This window comes from Tursiops truncatus, chromosome 20, assembly GCF_011762595.2.
Source record: "Tursiops truncatus isolate mTurTru1 chromosome 20, mTurTru1.mat.Y, whole genome shotgun sequence".
Lineage (NCBI taxonomy): Eukaryota > Metazoa > Chordata > Mammalia > Artiodactyla > Delphinidae > Tursiops > Tursiops truncatus.
In genome coordinates, this window is record NC_047053.1 from 35,687,968 (window position 1) to 35,702,128 (window position 14,161).

Consider the following 14,161-nt stretch of genomic DNA (forward strand, 5'->3'; position numbering starts at 1 on the left):
CACTTCTTTCTCTCTCCACAGAAACTGAGCATATGGATCTCTCCTAAAAATGCCCAAGTCCAAACACCATGACCATCTCAAGTATTCCCTTCCTCCCATTCATCTCTCCAGCCCCCTCCAAAGATAGGGACTAACTAACCCCCGTGATGGGCTAGAAAATGTTTAACAAACAGCTTTCCAGAAAAAAAAGTCCTGTCCTGATCTGTAGCCTTTGCCAATTTCCTTGGTGTAAATACTCCCACCATGTCTAATTTCGAGCTGTCATTATGACATCATTGAGGGCAGAATTGGGAAGAGATGTGTAGTAGCTCACCAGTATATAGTAGTTCTACCATATAGCTACAACAGACATAAATAACCCCCAAAGGTTAAGTTACAGTAAAATTTAGCAAAATAATTAAGGGATGAGTTTTTCGTATTTATTATTTTTGTTTAAAAATATAACTTATTTAATTGTAACTTTATTTAATTTTAGTTTTTTAAAACAACTGTTTTGCAAAATTCTAGAAAAGTTAAAAATCAGTGCTCACAAAGCAGATCCAGTCTACCTCTGTGTGCCTCGCACGTGCGCACGAAAACAGACTGTAGCACAGAAGCCAAGGCGTGTCGGAGAAAGTGCCAAGTGCTCCTGTAATATATTTTTCTATTCCAGAAACAAGAATCGCACAACAAATAGTATGCTGGGTTGAAAATGGCTCCTTCAGTCTCAAAGACTCTTAAATTGGAGGTGCTCATCTAGTCCCCTTCCCTAACCATGAGCAAGAACTCCTGAGTCCATTCTCCAGGGTCCTGTATTGATCGGGATCCTGTTGGGAAAGGTATGGCACGCTCCAGCAGGGTTTGTGTGAGAAGAGTTTAATAAAGGCATATGTATAAACATACGGGCAGGGTTGAGAGAAATGCACAGGGTGGTGAAGTTAGCCAGAGTGGGGAACCATTAGCACTCTAGGCCTGAAGGGTTAGGGAAGGAACATTCCCCAGAATCTGGAAAGAGCTGTAGGAGAGAGTGCCCCACAGGAGCTGTGGCCTTCAGTTGAGGAACACAGCCAGTGCCAACCTGAGGCCCAGCTGGCAGGGACATGGCGGAATAAGGACCCCCATCTCCCACTCCCCCTACCTTCAGTCTTCTCCAGTGACTTGCTGCATGATATAAACGTGTCCTCCTTCCTCTTTAAAAACTTCAGGTAGAGGCACTGTTTCTTGAGCATTGACCATTGGCTGAACCCAACCAGAAGTCAGAGGACAAGTGAGCCTGTTGAAGCAATTCATAAAGGTCACCTTCCAGCACCAGCACCAAGAGCAGGGGAGGTAAAAAGGTGGAGAGGAGATTTGGAAAGGCAGAGAGAACATCCAGCACAGGTCCTTGGTGGCTCACTGCAGGAAGTCATTCCCATCCTAGCATTCTAGGCTAATGCTTCTGAAACTTCAATGGACATACTAACCATTTGGGGATTACAAGGCAATTTCTGACTCAGTAGGTTTTGGTTGTGGCCTAAGATCCCAGTTGAGGCTGATGTTGAGGCCTGTGAACCACCCTTGGGGTAACAGGGTCTTAAGCCATACCCATCCCAACCCCTAAGCCACAGGGTCTGTCTACCTAAGGAAAACCAGAGCTGTTAAAACCCCCTTAGTCATTCCCTTCTCACTTCTTACCTCCCCTTCCTTTCCTTCTCTCCAGATACTCTCTGTTGTAACTCAGTTATCTAGCAACAACCCCAGATTCTGTTCTCTGTCATCCCCCTCTCCCAATGTCAAGCTACAAAGAGGTGGGTTTGCAGACCCCCAGCTGAAGGCAGCCCTCTCCACTGAAGGAAACCCTTAGGGAATATTCACAATTCCCCACAACCTCCTCTGTCTGCTTCTTTCCTCTTCTTGTCCTTACCCCTACAGTCAAAGCTGCTTGAGAAAGCCAGTGACCTCCCAAAAGGAAAAAAGTTTCAGCAAAGCCCTGGGATGGGACGGGGGGAAAATGCTCTCACTCCCCACTAGAATTTTCCCCTGGGTAGAATAACGACCCAATGGCCAGTGCACTTTTGGTGCTGCCGGGGTGTCATTACTGATGGCCCCTGGCTATAATTCAGGCCCCTGCTCCATCCCTGGCACCTAAGGCAAGCCCTTGTGAAGTCACAGCTCTGGAAACTGTTCATAGACTCTAAATATTGAATAAACAAATGTGCTTGTGTTTGTGTGTGGGAAGGATGGCCACCAGGAGAAAAATCTTGGGTGGTACTCCCATTCCTGGACATGTATAAGCCAGAGATGCTCCCATTTTTGGATTAATGGGAACCCTCACTCAACTAGTGATGAGTGCTAGGTAGCAGCTTAAGCCTGCTTTCTTTCTTTCTTTTTTTTTTTAAATAAATTTATTTATTTTTGGCTGCGTTGCTGCACGCGGGCTTTCTCTAGTTGCAGCGAGCAGGGGCTTCTCTTCGTTGCGGTGCATGAGCTTCTAATTGCGGTGGCTTCTCTTGTTGCGGAGCACAGGCTGTAGGTGTGCGGGCTTCAGTAGTTGTGGCACGTGGGCTCAGTAGTTGTGGCGCATGGGCTTAGTTGCTCCGTGGCATGTGGAATCTTCCTGGACCAGGGATCAAACCCGTATCCCCTGCATTGGAAGGCAGATTCTTAAACACTGCGCCACAAAGGCCTTCTTTTTTTATAGGTCAAGGATGCATGGGCTTGTGAGGCTTAGGAAGGATACCCCATGGTTAGCTGCATGTTAGGAGGAAGCAGCTGGGGCTTTAGTCCCTGGTAGAAGAAAGTCTGGCCCTAGGGATATCCCCACTAATTCCAGGTATGATGCAGGTGTGTGTGCCAGCTTATACATATGCTATAAGTGCATTGCGGTGGCCAAGGGATGTAAAGTTGAAAGATGGGTCAAGGGAATGGATTAACATCATTCCTTCTCCTTGGAACCTAGATAATCTTAAGGAGGAACAATGCAAAAACAAAGGTAATTGGACCTAGCGCCTTTGAGACTTTCCTCATTACCTATGTTCACCCGCCACAACTCCTGCATAGGATAATTTCCACGCACAGGTCTAGGAAAAGGCATAGTGAAGTGAGGATTTCCCAGGTTTGGTCTGTTAGTAAGATCAGCAAGATCTTTTACTCCATGAGTAAAAGAATCCCCAAGGGACACATGTCCAGCGCCTGGGGATAATCCTGCTTGCTCCTTTTCCCAAGACAAAGCGGAAGAGGATGAGTCCCCAGACTTCTGGCTCGGGAACGTACTGTCCCATACACTCACCGTATCATTTATTTGGCACTGATCATAAAAACCCCTGACACCATAGTGCAATTTGCTGTTTACAAGGAACTCTTCAAATACATTACCTCATTTATATTTTACAAGAAACCAGTGAGGTGAGGTGAGGTAGGCTTATCGCCATTTTATGAACAAGAAGCTGAGGTTCCAAGAAGTTAAATAACTTACCTAAGGGCACAAGACTCTTAGGTAGTAGAGCCAGGATGGGAATTCAGTTTTCCTGACTCCTAATGCAGTATGCTTTCTTTATGCTGCCTTCCTTCTCACACACTTCTTTGTCTATTAGCTACTGTTTTGGTAGTTTCTGATATTGTTCCCTCATACATATGTAGGTGCCCTGCTCTCTCTGCTTTACTAATATTTCCTCAAAACCTATGATAATGCCCGCTACATAGTATGTGCTTAATAAAATTATGCTGAATGAGTGAATAAACAAAATAAATTATAAGCGGCCAGAAGGTGGGGCTCTAACTTTGACTTCTTGGGATCCCTCACAATCACTACACAGTGGAAGAGTAAATGTTACTGATAAGAAAAATGATATCCAGAGGGTGTGACTGACTCCCAGGAAGTCATCTGCCCTGGAAGGTAATATATTTTGAGGAAGAGGGTCCCTGCCGTGGCTTCTAGAATTCTATTCTTAGCATTTCTCATTACCTTCAACTGCCCCTCGCTCACCCTCAGGGTGAAGACATTTGGCCTGTGAACAGATGCCCAGAGGCTCAGGCCTGCATGTTTCTGATTTAGGAAAGAGGCACAGCGGTTTGTGTCTCCATGTGTTCCCACTGTCACCAGATAGGATAAAATGGTTTGTTTCTCTTGGCAGCCTCCACCCAACAGTTCCCCATGTGTGTGTTGCTTTCTTCAATTTTCCCCTCTACAAAATCTGGTCATGTTTAATAACAATAAATCAGAGGAGAGATTGCAGCCCGGAAGAGAAGTCCGGGGCAGCTGGGGTTTCCACATCTGGGGCCCATGCGGGTTGAAGCGATGACAATTCCTAATAAATGTTAATGGAGAACGTCCTCAGATTCATACACTCCAGCCATAATTTAGCCTGTCTCCATGCCAGATGACCTTTTGAACATGCAGAATACACCCATCATAGCACCAGCTACAGCCCTCGATCGCTTCCTGCATATGAAGTGGAAAAAAACAAGGCTTGTTGTTATTGATCATATTTCTCCATTTTCCTTTCCCTGGATTTTTCTTCAAAGGCTCACAGAGCCTTGGGGCCCCCAGCCACCCAGGTGGTTAGAGGCAAGGGAGTCAAGTTGAAGGATGTTTCCCTCTGCTCCTAAAAGAGGCCTCGCAAAGTCTGACAGCCAATGCCGTCCCTCAAGAGAGAGGGCTGGACATCAAAATACTGTCTACCCCCTTTCTTTGGTTTCTGAGACCCTTTGCTGATCCTGCTGGCTCTGGCCCTTCCACCAGCCCCTCCTCACCTTCCCACTCCTTGTAACTAGTCGACCTTCAAGGCTGGCTTCAGTCTCTGGCTTTTCTCTTCCTACACGGTCACCTCCATGCGTCTAATGTCCGTGTGCGGTTTCCCAGCTCTGACCTCTCTCTCCAGATGCGGTCCTGAATTTCTAACCAGAGGCTGGGTGTTTTCACTTGAGAACCAGCCACTGCCTAAAATTTTATGTGTCTAAATGAACCTATCATCTCATCCAAACACAGCTGGCCTCTCCTCCAAATTTCCGTATCTCTGTTAAGTGTGCTTCTGCTCTTTCAGCTATATAGACACTCTCTGTCTGCTGCCTCCTTTTCCCATCTGGCGAGAGGGTCATTGAATTTTCCATCCCAGTCTCACTCCTTTTAACTTCCGCTGCCAGCCCGTACTCCAGGCCCTCATCACCTTACTCTGAAATTTCCTCCTACCTGGTCTCTCTGCAAAGCCACCCCTGAACACAGCTATTAGATACATTACCTCAAGATGCTGTCTTGATCATGTCCTTCCCCAGCTCAGAATTCTTCTGTGGCTCCCCACTGACATCATTATTATCGTCATTCAAACTTTTTCATAATCAGGTGCCCGTGGAACCGCCTAAGATTACATAATGTTGGAGCCAGATTTTTAGACTATAGAGCCCATGCTTTTTAAAATTGTTTCCCCCTTACCTGGTCTAGTGACATGCCTAATTAGAATTCATGTATTTATTCAACAAATATTTCTGGAGCTACCGCTACATGGCAGAGTCTGCTGAGAACTGGATGATAAAGTGGTAAGCGTGATAAACACTGTCCCTGGCCATATGGAAACACTTTCTAGTGGGGGAGACAAACAAATAAAGAGAGAAAACAGGCAAATAGATAAAATAATTTCAAACTGTGATAAGTGCTAAGAAACAGCTGGGAGAGAATAAGGGAGTGCTACAATATTTTAATCAGGTCTCTAAACTCTCACCTCTGCCATCACTACCTCTCCGGTTCCTGAAGGATATGATCACTTCTTGGGAACCCACCTTCAATAGCTCCAATAAGGACAAGCATAAGTACTATTTGTAAAACAAATAATTCCCCAAGGGCATCTCTATTTTTGTAGCCCAAATAGATAGTAAATAAATCAAGCTACATTTCTTGGACATTTAGAATCAAGAATGTAATCTAGTGACTCCTTGTTTGGACTGCAAATGGAATGGATCTTTACCTTAATGTATGAGGGACTCAGGTTAGACATGGCGAAAAACTTGCTGGCAAAACTTCAGTGGAAAAGGTGCCTGAGGGAGTGTATCAGTCGACTTTACTAAATAGTGCTGTATGACAAATAACCTAAAATCTCAGAGGTTACAAAACTTATTTCTTGCTTACGGGTTTGCAGATTGTCTGCAGTGCCTCTGTTCCATGTTGTGGATCTTGTTCAGGTCCGTGTACCTTCTCATTCTGGGACCCAGGCCAAAGTGACAGGGGCCTGCTCTTCTCATGGCCAAGGATAGAAATGGAAAAGCCAAGCCAAGCCAAGCAAGTAGAGTTAAAATCTCTGCTTACATTTCATTGGCCAAAGCAAGTCACGTGGCTAAATCTATCATCCGTGGAGTGGGGAAGTTTTCTCCCCCAATGGAAGGGCATAGAGGAGAGTGAATATTTGCTGAACAATAATACACTCCACCGCCAGGAGGTTATGGAGTTTCCTTCACAAGTGGTCTTTACAAATAGAAGAGATTGTTATCTATCTGGGTTCCTCTGGGTACCATATTACCTGAAGTATAGCAGAGGAGGACCAGAAGACATGATTTCTTAAAGATGCCTATTTTGGTACGGGGGCAATGTAATTCGTGTTTGATATCTGGTTGCCACTGAAGCCCCTTTTCCTTTTCCACCGGAGCTGTGCCATGGGGGTGATTTGCAGCCCAAGTCTTAATATCGGAGTCTCTAAGTGATTGTATACAAGTGACAATCGCACAGCAAACAGAAATACAGAAGAGGTTCTGATACCATCGGGGAACAGTATTCCTGCCATCAGGCCAGCTTTGTCTGCCGCTGCAGTGCAGTTAACCCTGGAATGAAATTGGAGAGCTAACTGATGGTCAGAGGAGACTGGGAAGAGTTCTATTTGTAACTGAGAGAGGCAGGGCTCAGCAAAAGGCGAGGCAAGAATAGACTTTACCATGGCTAGACACATTCAGTTTACCCACATTTATACATTGTATTAAATCACTTAATGGTTTTCATATTTGAACATACTCAAATGGAAATACAGAGGAACAGTTGTGAACCCATATCCTCAGCAGTTTTTCACTTCAAGTTTCCATATTCTGTACCCTTTTCACCCTCGACAATAACCTTTATCTCTCTTTTTACCCCAGGGTGCTTATTCTCCCTCTTCTCCCCTCTGAATATCTGCTATCAGGAACTTTTTCAGTGCTACTCAAGGTATAGTCTCCAGACCATCAGCAGAGGCATCATCTGAGAACTTGTTAGAAATGCAAATTATTGAGCCCCTCCCCCAGGCTTGCGGAATCAGAATCTTTGGGGATGGGGTGGGGAGGGGTTGTCCCATGAAATTCTGTTTTACTAAGCTTTTCAGGTGACAACTTAAGCACATTCACTGAAGTTTGAGAATCAAGGTAGGTCTGACTCAGTAGGTCTAGGGTGGAACCCATGACTTGCAGTTCTAACAACATGCAGACGACGTGGATGCTGCCATCTGTGGACCACACTTCCAGTGGCACTGCTTTAGAAGTCAATCACGTACACATGAAATGACAGCCAACAGTAAAAGCCTTACTGGTCCTGAGAGTATAGGATCAAAGTCTTCGTGAAAGACATGAGTCAGTAATGGTGGGATTTCAGATAAGAGCCACCAGGCTAGAAAACCAAAAAGCATATTCTGGTCAGAGGGTGGACTTGGAGCCTGTGAAGCCACAATGTGTGTGATTAGCTTTCTTCCGTATCTAGATCCCATCCTGGCTATGAATGATTAAAGAGGGAGTGTTGTATGGGGGGAAAGCACAGGACTGGAAGCAGAAGACCTGGATTCTAGTTCTTGCCCTGTCACTGAGAATGGAATCACGGCTGGGTCCTTATCTCTCTAATTCTCATCTATAAACTGAAGAAGATGAGAGCTACACAATCTCTACCACCCTTACTCTCCCCCCATCCCACACTTTTTTTTTTTTTTTTGCGGTACGCGGGCCTCTCACTGTTGCGGCCTCTCCTGTTGCGGAGCACAGGCTCCGGATGCGCAGGCTCACCGGCCATGGCTTACGGGCCCAGCCGCTCCAAGCCATGTGGGACCTTCCCGAACCGGGGCACGAACCCGTGTCCCCTGCATCGGCAGGCGGACTCTCAACCACAGCGCCACCAGGGAAGCCCCCACCCCCACTTGTTTTATTACGCAAGATTACGATTACCTTAGCAACAATTTTCTCTCCAGACGCGTAAGGGTGTCTCAAAAATATAGGAACGGCAAAGTGCAGAACCGAAGGCCCACTGAGTTAAATCCTTGGCCCTGAGTTACACTGTGAATCATGGGGAGAGTTAGGACCGACTCTATTCCACCACACCCCCCTTAAGGTAATGCTTGTTGAGCATCCAGGCTCTGAGCTAGACTCTCAGGGTGGGGATCCCTGCCTCCCGCTTAACGGCGTGACTTTGGGCAAGTTACTCTCTCGGAGCTGTAGCTTTCTAGTCTATAGAACAGGGACGACAATAACACCTACCTCATAGGGTTATCGTCAAGTTTAAAAGAGTTAATACATGTCAAGCGCTTAGGACAATGTCTGGCACGAGAAAAGCATTCGATAAACGTTAGGGGCTGCAACGAGGAGAAGGAAGGGTGGGGCCGGGTTAATCCCTGCCATCAAACTGTTGAAGTCTCCAGACCAGGTTGCAGGTCTTCCTGTCTCCTGTAGGTGGCGCCTCCCCTCGTTGAGCAGGCTATCAGCGTCCTGGAGCGTTTGAGGAGGAAGTTGAAGTTTCTTTCCATCTCTGCTCTGTTTAGTATTTCTAGAAAGGATTCTCCTGCAATCCTCTGAAACCTGTGCTCAGGACAGACGGGTTTGGGGATCCCGACTTCCTTCCTGAAATGGCTTCACTCCACCCCACCTCCATCAGAGGCCACTCACCATCGCCAGGAGCCGGAGCTTCCCCTGCGGATGCAACCCTGTAGGCCTTGTCGTGGGAGGATTTAACTCCCAGCACCTGAGCCAGGGAGTTCAGTGAGTTTCTTTCCTGCTCGGTTAAAATGACAAATTGGTACATGAGCGCTTAATGAAAGATGCTGGAAACGTCCGTGGAGATCAGAAAAATCGCCTCGCCGAGCTGACAGCCAGGCCATCTGCATTCCCACATTCCTATTAATTCCTTAACAATAAACGACAGGAGTGCCTAGAGGGTTAACAGCTTAATTTAATCTCTGAGATTCCTTCGTGGAGCACTGAGAATTAGAAAGGCATTTACAAAATGTTATCTGCACACCTGATTTTCCCCACTTGATGTGTCTTCTGGTGCGGTCACACCCATTCCTGACACACCTCACACGAAGGCTCTGCCCCTCTGGCTGATAGAACACTCTCCACTGGGCCACTCTTGGGCTCCTTGAACCACGCCATTGGGCTCCCAGTGTCACAAGATTTAGCCTCTTAGCAGTCGCCCCAAATGCCGGTTTACGTTATTTCCTCCAGGGCCTTTTAGGGACAGGAAAGTCCCCAAACAGAGCTAGAAAGTTGATGTCCCTGTTTCGGGTGAATTTCCTTCCCTGGTGCGGAGTAAAGGGAAGAGGTACTTGGTAGCAGCAACCAGCTTGGAGACCCATCAGTTCAGGCTTGAGAGTCTCTGGCAGATCATGAATTACTCATTGGAGAAGACCAATCCTAATGCCATTTTGTGGATAAGGAAACTGAGACCCGGAAATGTTTAATAGTTTGTTTAAGGCCATATATCCAGGTAATGTCAAAGCCTCAAAGTAGGATTCAATTCTCCTTACTCCCAGACAAATATTTGTTTGACAATAGGGTTGGCACATAGATTTCATCTTACGAGGTAACTCCCATCACTGGTTGGTAGGGGCTGTCCAGAGCCCTGTGGACCTCTCAGAAAGCCTCGGTTACAGTTTGGAGATGTCTTCTAGGGACAGAGAGGGGGCAGAGGTTTCAGGTACTTGCAGTCTCTGCACTTTTCAGTCTCTGCACTGTTTCCTTTGGGTTAGGCATTAAAGGCTTTTATTAAAATGGAAATGTTATCTGGGAGGAGTAATGCATTAAGCCATTATCTGTCATTAACAACTTGGCTAGAATTCATTTAAGATTAGTTTGCTAGTTGCCCAGCAGATCCCTAAGGGAATGAGAGTTTTGACCAGGATAGGGGCCTAGGAAAGGACACAGGGCCTTGCCCTGCAGGGTGCAATATTTCAGGGCTCAGTGTAGACAGGACTTAGGAGACACTGCATATCCAGTGGGCCCGAGGTAAGAGGAAGAAGTGACCCTGAAGACTTTTGCACAATCCTCTCTTGGCTTACCTTTGCGTAGTATGGTTTCTACCGGTCATATTACCTGATTCTCGGCTTCCCCAAAGGTAAAATAAAGAGCTGGACTAGGTCACAGGTTCTCAAACCTGTACATACTAGAATCACCTGGAAGACATTTTTTTAAAAAAATACCAATGTTTGGGTCCTACCCAGGCCAATTAAATCAGAATGTCCAAGTCTGAGCCCTGGGCCTCCTTTTCCCACCTCTCTATAGAATATCCTGGTATCAGTCATTATACCATCTGGTCTTTATCCCGATACTAACATACTTTATATACTTACAATTCCAGTTTCTGTATCATTCTGCATTTTCAATGTATCAAAATGCTTTCAGAGGCAGGTAACAAGAACACTTAACAAAAAGCCTCAAGAGCAGTTTTCACTGTCTCACAAAAGAAGTCTAGAGGTCCTACTTTGGTTCATCAGCTGAAAAATACAACTGAGCAGACTCCTTTCATCCTTTTATTTCTTTACTCTCAGCATTGGCTCTTGGTCTTTAGACTTGCTGTTGCATGGTTGCCATAGTTGAAGATCATGTTTTCATACAACTGTGTTCACAGCCATGAAGGAAAGAAGTGCAGGGGCCTCATGCATGCTCATCCTTTTAACTAGAAGAAAAATGTCCCCAGACATCTCCCAGTATGGTCTTCCTCTTACTTCTCATTGGCCAGAACTGGCTCCTGTGGCTGTCTTTAGCTTCAAGTGAACCTGGGAAAGCAAGAGTCTGGTACTTTCAGCCTTTATCATGAGAGGCAGCTCTGCTAGAAATAAAGAAGGGTGAGTATTGGGTAAGCTATTTAGAGAATCTGCCTAATTGCAGTAAATATATTTGGTAACACATAAGACATAATTAAATATCTATAATAACAGCTAGGGACCTAAATGCAGCTGCTACTTTATATATTCCTTCCTTAAGCAGCTAAAGCCTTTTATTCATATCTGCAGTGCTAGCTCCTGAGACCACATCCTCCTACCTAGGCAGGAAGTATAAAAGAAGATCAAGGCCATTTAGATGTGTTTTGTTAACTTGTGATGTGACTATAAATGTCTTCCTGAACAGCAGACTCCTGTCATCTGGGATCTGATTCCTCCACCCCATCTTGCCAACTGACTTCACAGCGTTTAGACCTTTATCATACTCTTAAACAAGGCAGACCACGCATCTGCGCCTTCATCTCCAGAACAAATTTCATGGAGTTAGGATTGCTTTCCTTCCTGGTGTGAAGAAGGAGCCACTAGAGGAGGAGGGAGGGGAAACAAACTGCAGCTACCTCGAAACTTCTTAACTAGGGCCAGCCTTGATAAAGGAAATGAAAGACTTTCCTTGTGATTGGATAATGAGGCAAAATAAATTTATAGAGGTATTGGAGGCAGCGTCCCATTTGATTCCTTCGGCAGCTGGAAGGCAAGCTGCTTGCCCAGTGCCTGTGGGTCACCAACAGCAACATGGAGTAGAGTTTGTGGTGGCTGAGAGTGTGGGCTTGGCTGTCACACCCTGGGTTTGAACCCTGGCTCTGTGACCTTGAACGAAGGACTTACCACCCCTGGTTCCAGTTTTCTTGTTTGTAAAATGGGGAGAAAAATCATACCCATCTCATGGAGTTGGGAGGATTAAATGAAATATGCATAGAAAGCACTCAGCAATTGTGTCAATTACCAGGTAGTTTCTGAGATGTGTTCTATGAAACAGAAATGACCTGATTCAATGGCAGAGCCCAGGAATTCTAGCTCCAGTTCAGAATCTTTGGTCTCACTGATGAAAGCAACGGTTTCCCCATGGTGTCCCAGGGATCTTGTGAATCTTTTTTTATAACCCTTTTGCCTGCCTCATCCAATTCTTTTCCCATCCAATTCTTTTGTAATTATAACCATGCCTCATGTTCAGAAAATTCAGGACAGGAAAATCTGAGTGTGTTTAACAGATACACCTAGGGTTCATTATTCATATTACAAAATAATTATTTGTTTTACAAGAGAATTAACCTTTACAAAGTTAATTTCCTGTGTACGTGCAAAACTGAATGCAGAATATAAAAACTTTACACACAGCTTAGAATCATAAAATTGTGAAATCTTAGATAGAACTGACCTTTGAAACTATCTAGGCCAGCGGTTTTCATAATTTTATTGTAGCAGCCCTATTTCTTTCTTTATTTTTTTAAACATCTTTATTGGAGTATAATTGCTTTACAAAGGTGTGTTAGTTTCTGCTGTATAACAAAGTGAATCAGCTATATGCATACTTATATCCCCATATCCCCTCCCTCTTGCGTCTCCCTCCCACCCTCCCTATCCCACCCCTCTAGGTGGTCACAAAGCACCGAGCTGATCTCCCTGTGCTATATGGCTGCTTCCCACTAGCTATCTGTTTTACATTTGGTAGTGTATATATGTCCATGCTGCTCTCTCACTTAGTCCCAGCTTACCCTTCCCCCTCCCCGTGTCCTCAAGTTTATTCTCTACGTCTGCGTCTTTATTCCTGTCCTGCCCCTAGGTTCTTCAGAACCATTAGCAGCGCTGTTCCTTTAGAAGTCTGTCTTAGATTTCCTAGCTGCATGATGCAGAGGAAGGCAGAATTAACTCGGTTAAACCAGGGATGGGGAAGAGGCAGCGCTCACTCCCTTAGCCTCTTGCTCTATCCCAGAAGCAGCTTCGGAATCCCTCCAAGGAACCCTAGGGCTTCTAGGAACATAAATTTGAGTTCCACTGATCTACCACGGCCATCTTACTCTGTACATTCCTTTCGTAAAACTTGATACTCCTGTATCTCTGTTAATTCAACTGTCTTATTTTCTTTTTTAAATTATAGGTTCCTTGAGGGCAAGAACCTCTTTGTTTAAATTAAAAAAAAATTCTTCGTGTATTGCTCTGCATGTAAATGGAGTATTTAAGGTCTTGTTAAAGTCTTCCTGTTAGTGGCAGAAATGAACAGAAACCATTATTATATATAAACACCCTTTATTAAATCTTTGAAAAGTGATTTCATAGAACCACTGAATTTTCAGCTCGAAGGGACCTTAGAGAATGTGTACTTTCTCATTTTCTGGATGTGGAAACTGGGGCCCAGAGAAGTGATTCGGTTGATGTCATGCTGTAAGTTAATAGCAGAGCTGGGACAAGAGTGCTAGACACCTGATTCTTGGATTAAGGCCGTTGCAACTTCTAACAAGAGGCTGCTCTTACACTAGTAGAATCTTATAGATTTGTATTCCTGAAAACACATGTAAGCTACCTACAGATCCCTTTCTTTTCTCAACAGTTAATCCAGAGAACCATCTTAATAATCAAAGGCCTATATTTTATTATGTAAATTTTTAAAAATTATAAAAGTAAAAATGGACTGACATAAGTAGATATCCAGGATATAGCAAATGGAAATGCAAGTATTATATGTGGGATGATCCCATTTTGTTTAAAGCTTAGGTTATTTCTCTAAGGTAGCTGAACGTATTTTTCTGTCACACATGACTCAAGTATCTAATGAACATTCAAGTATCTAATGATGTGACGACCACACCTGTTAGTTTATATAAGTTGACACTGGTGCATGACTCTAACAACTGTAAGAGGTTTTTATTTACTTTATCTTATTACATTTACTATTGCACAGTGTTGCATGGTATATATGCATCATAATTTATTTACCCAATCCTCTATTGACAACATTTAGGTTATCTCCAACTTTTCAACAAGCTGCAGTGAAATTCCTCACACAAACATCCTTTTGCAGAACACAGCATTTTTGTGGGACAAATTCCTAGAAGTGGAATTGCTGGATCAAATTTTTACATGCTCTATGGTACCTATTCTCAGGTTTTTCTTTTGCTGCTGAGACTAAAATGAATAAACCCCGGCGTCCATACATAACTTTGTAGTTTACCAGGGCTTTCACAAACATGATGTTACTTGAACTTTTTAACAACTCATGT

General features: G+C 44.5%; 1 long non-coding RNA gene across 12 annotated transcripts in view; it reads right to left on the minus strand.

The window, feature by feature from the left end:
* LOC109548250 (uncharacterized) overlaps nucleotides 1-14,161 on the minus strand; it is a 33,786-nt gene that overhangs the window by 3,851 nt on the left and 15,774 nt on the right. For 3 of the 12 annotated variants that reach the window (XR_012328828.1, XR_012328826.1, XR_012328831.1), the window contains exons 3-9: nucleotides 10,515-10,990; nucleotides 8,428-9,832; nucleotides 8,119-8,226; nucleotides 6,701-6,762; nucleotides 5,196-5,312; nucleotides 4,343-4,399; nucleotides 1,118-1,252 (exon numbers count right to left, since the gene is read on the minus strand). This is a non-coding gene — a long non-coding RNA (uncharacterized lncRNA). Of the gene's footprint in view, nucleotides 1-407; nucleotides 807-1,117; nucleotides 1,253-2,442; nucleotides 2,603-2,631; nucleotides 4,400-5,195; nucleotides 5,313-6,700; nucleotides 6,763-8,118; nucleotides 8,227-8,427; nucleotides 9,833-10,514; nucleotides 10,994-14,161 lie in introns of those variants that run through there. The other 9 variants (XR_012328821.1, XR_012328820.1, XR_012328829.1 and 6 more) reach the window with 8 other exon arrangements.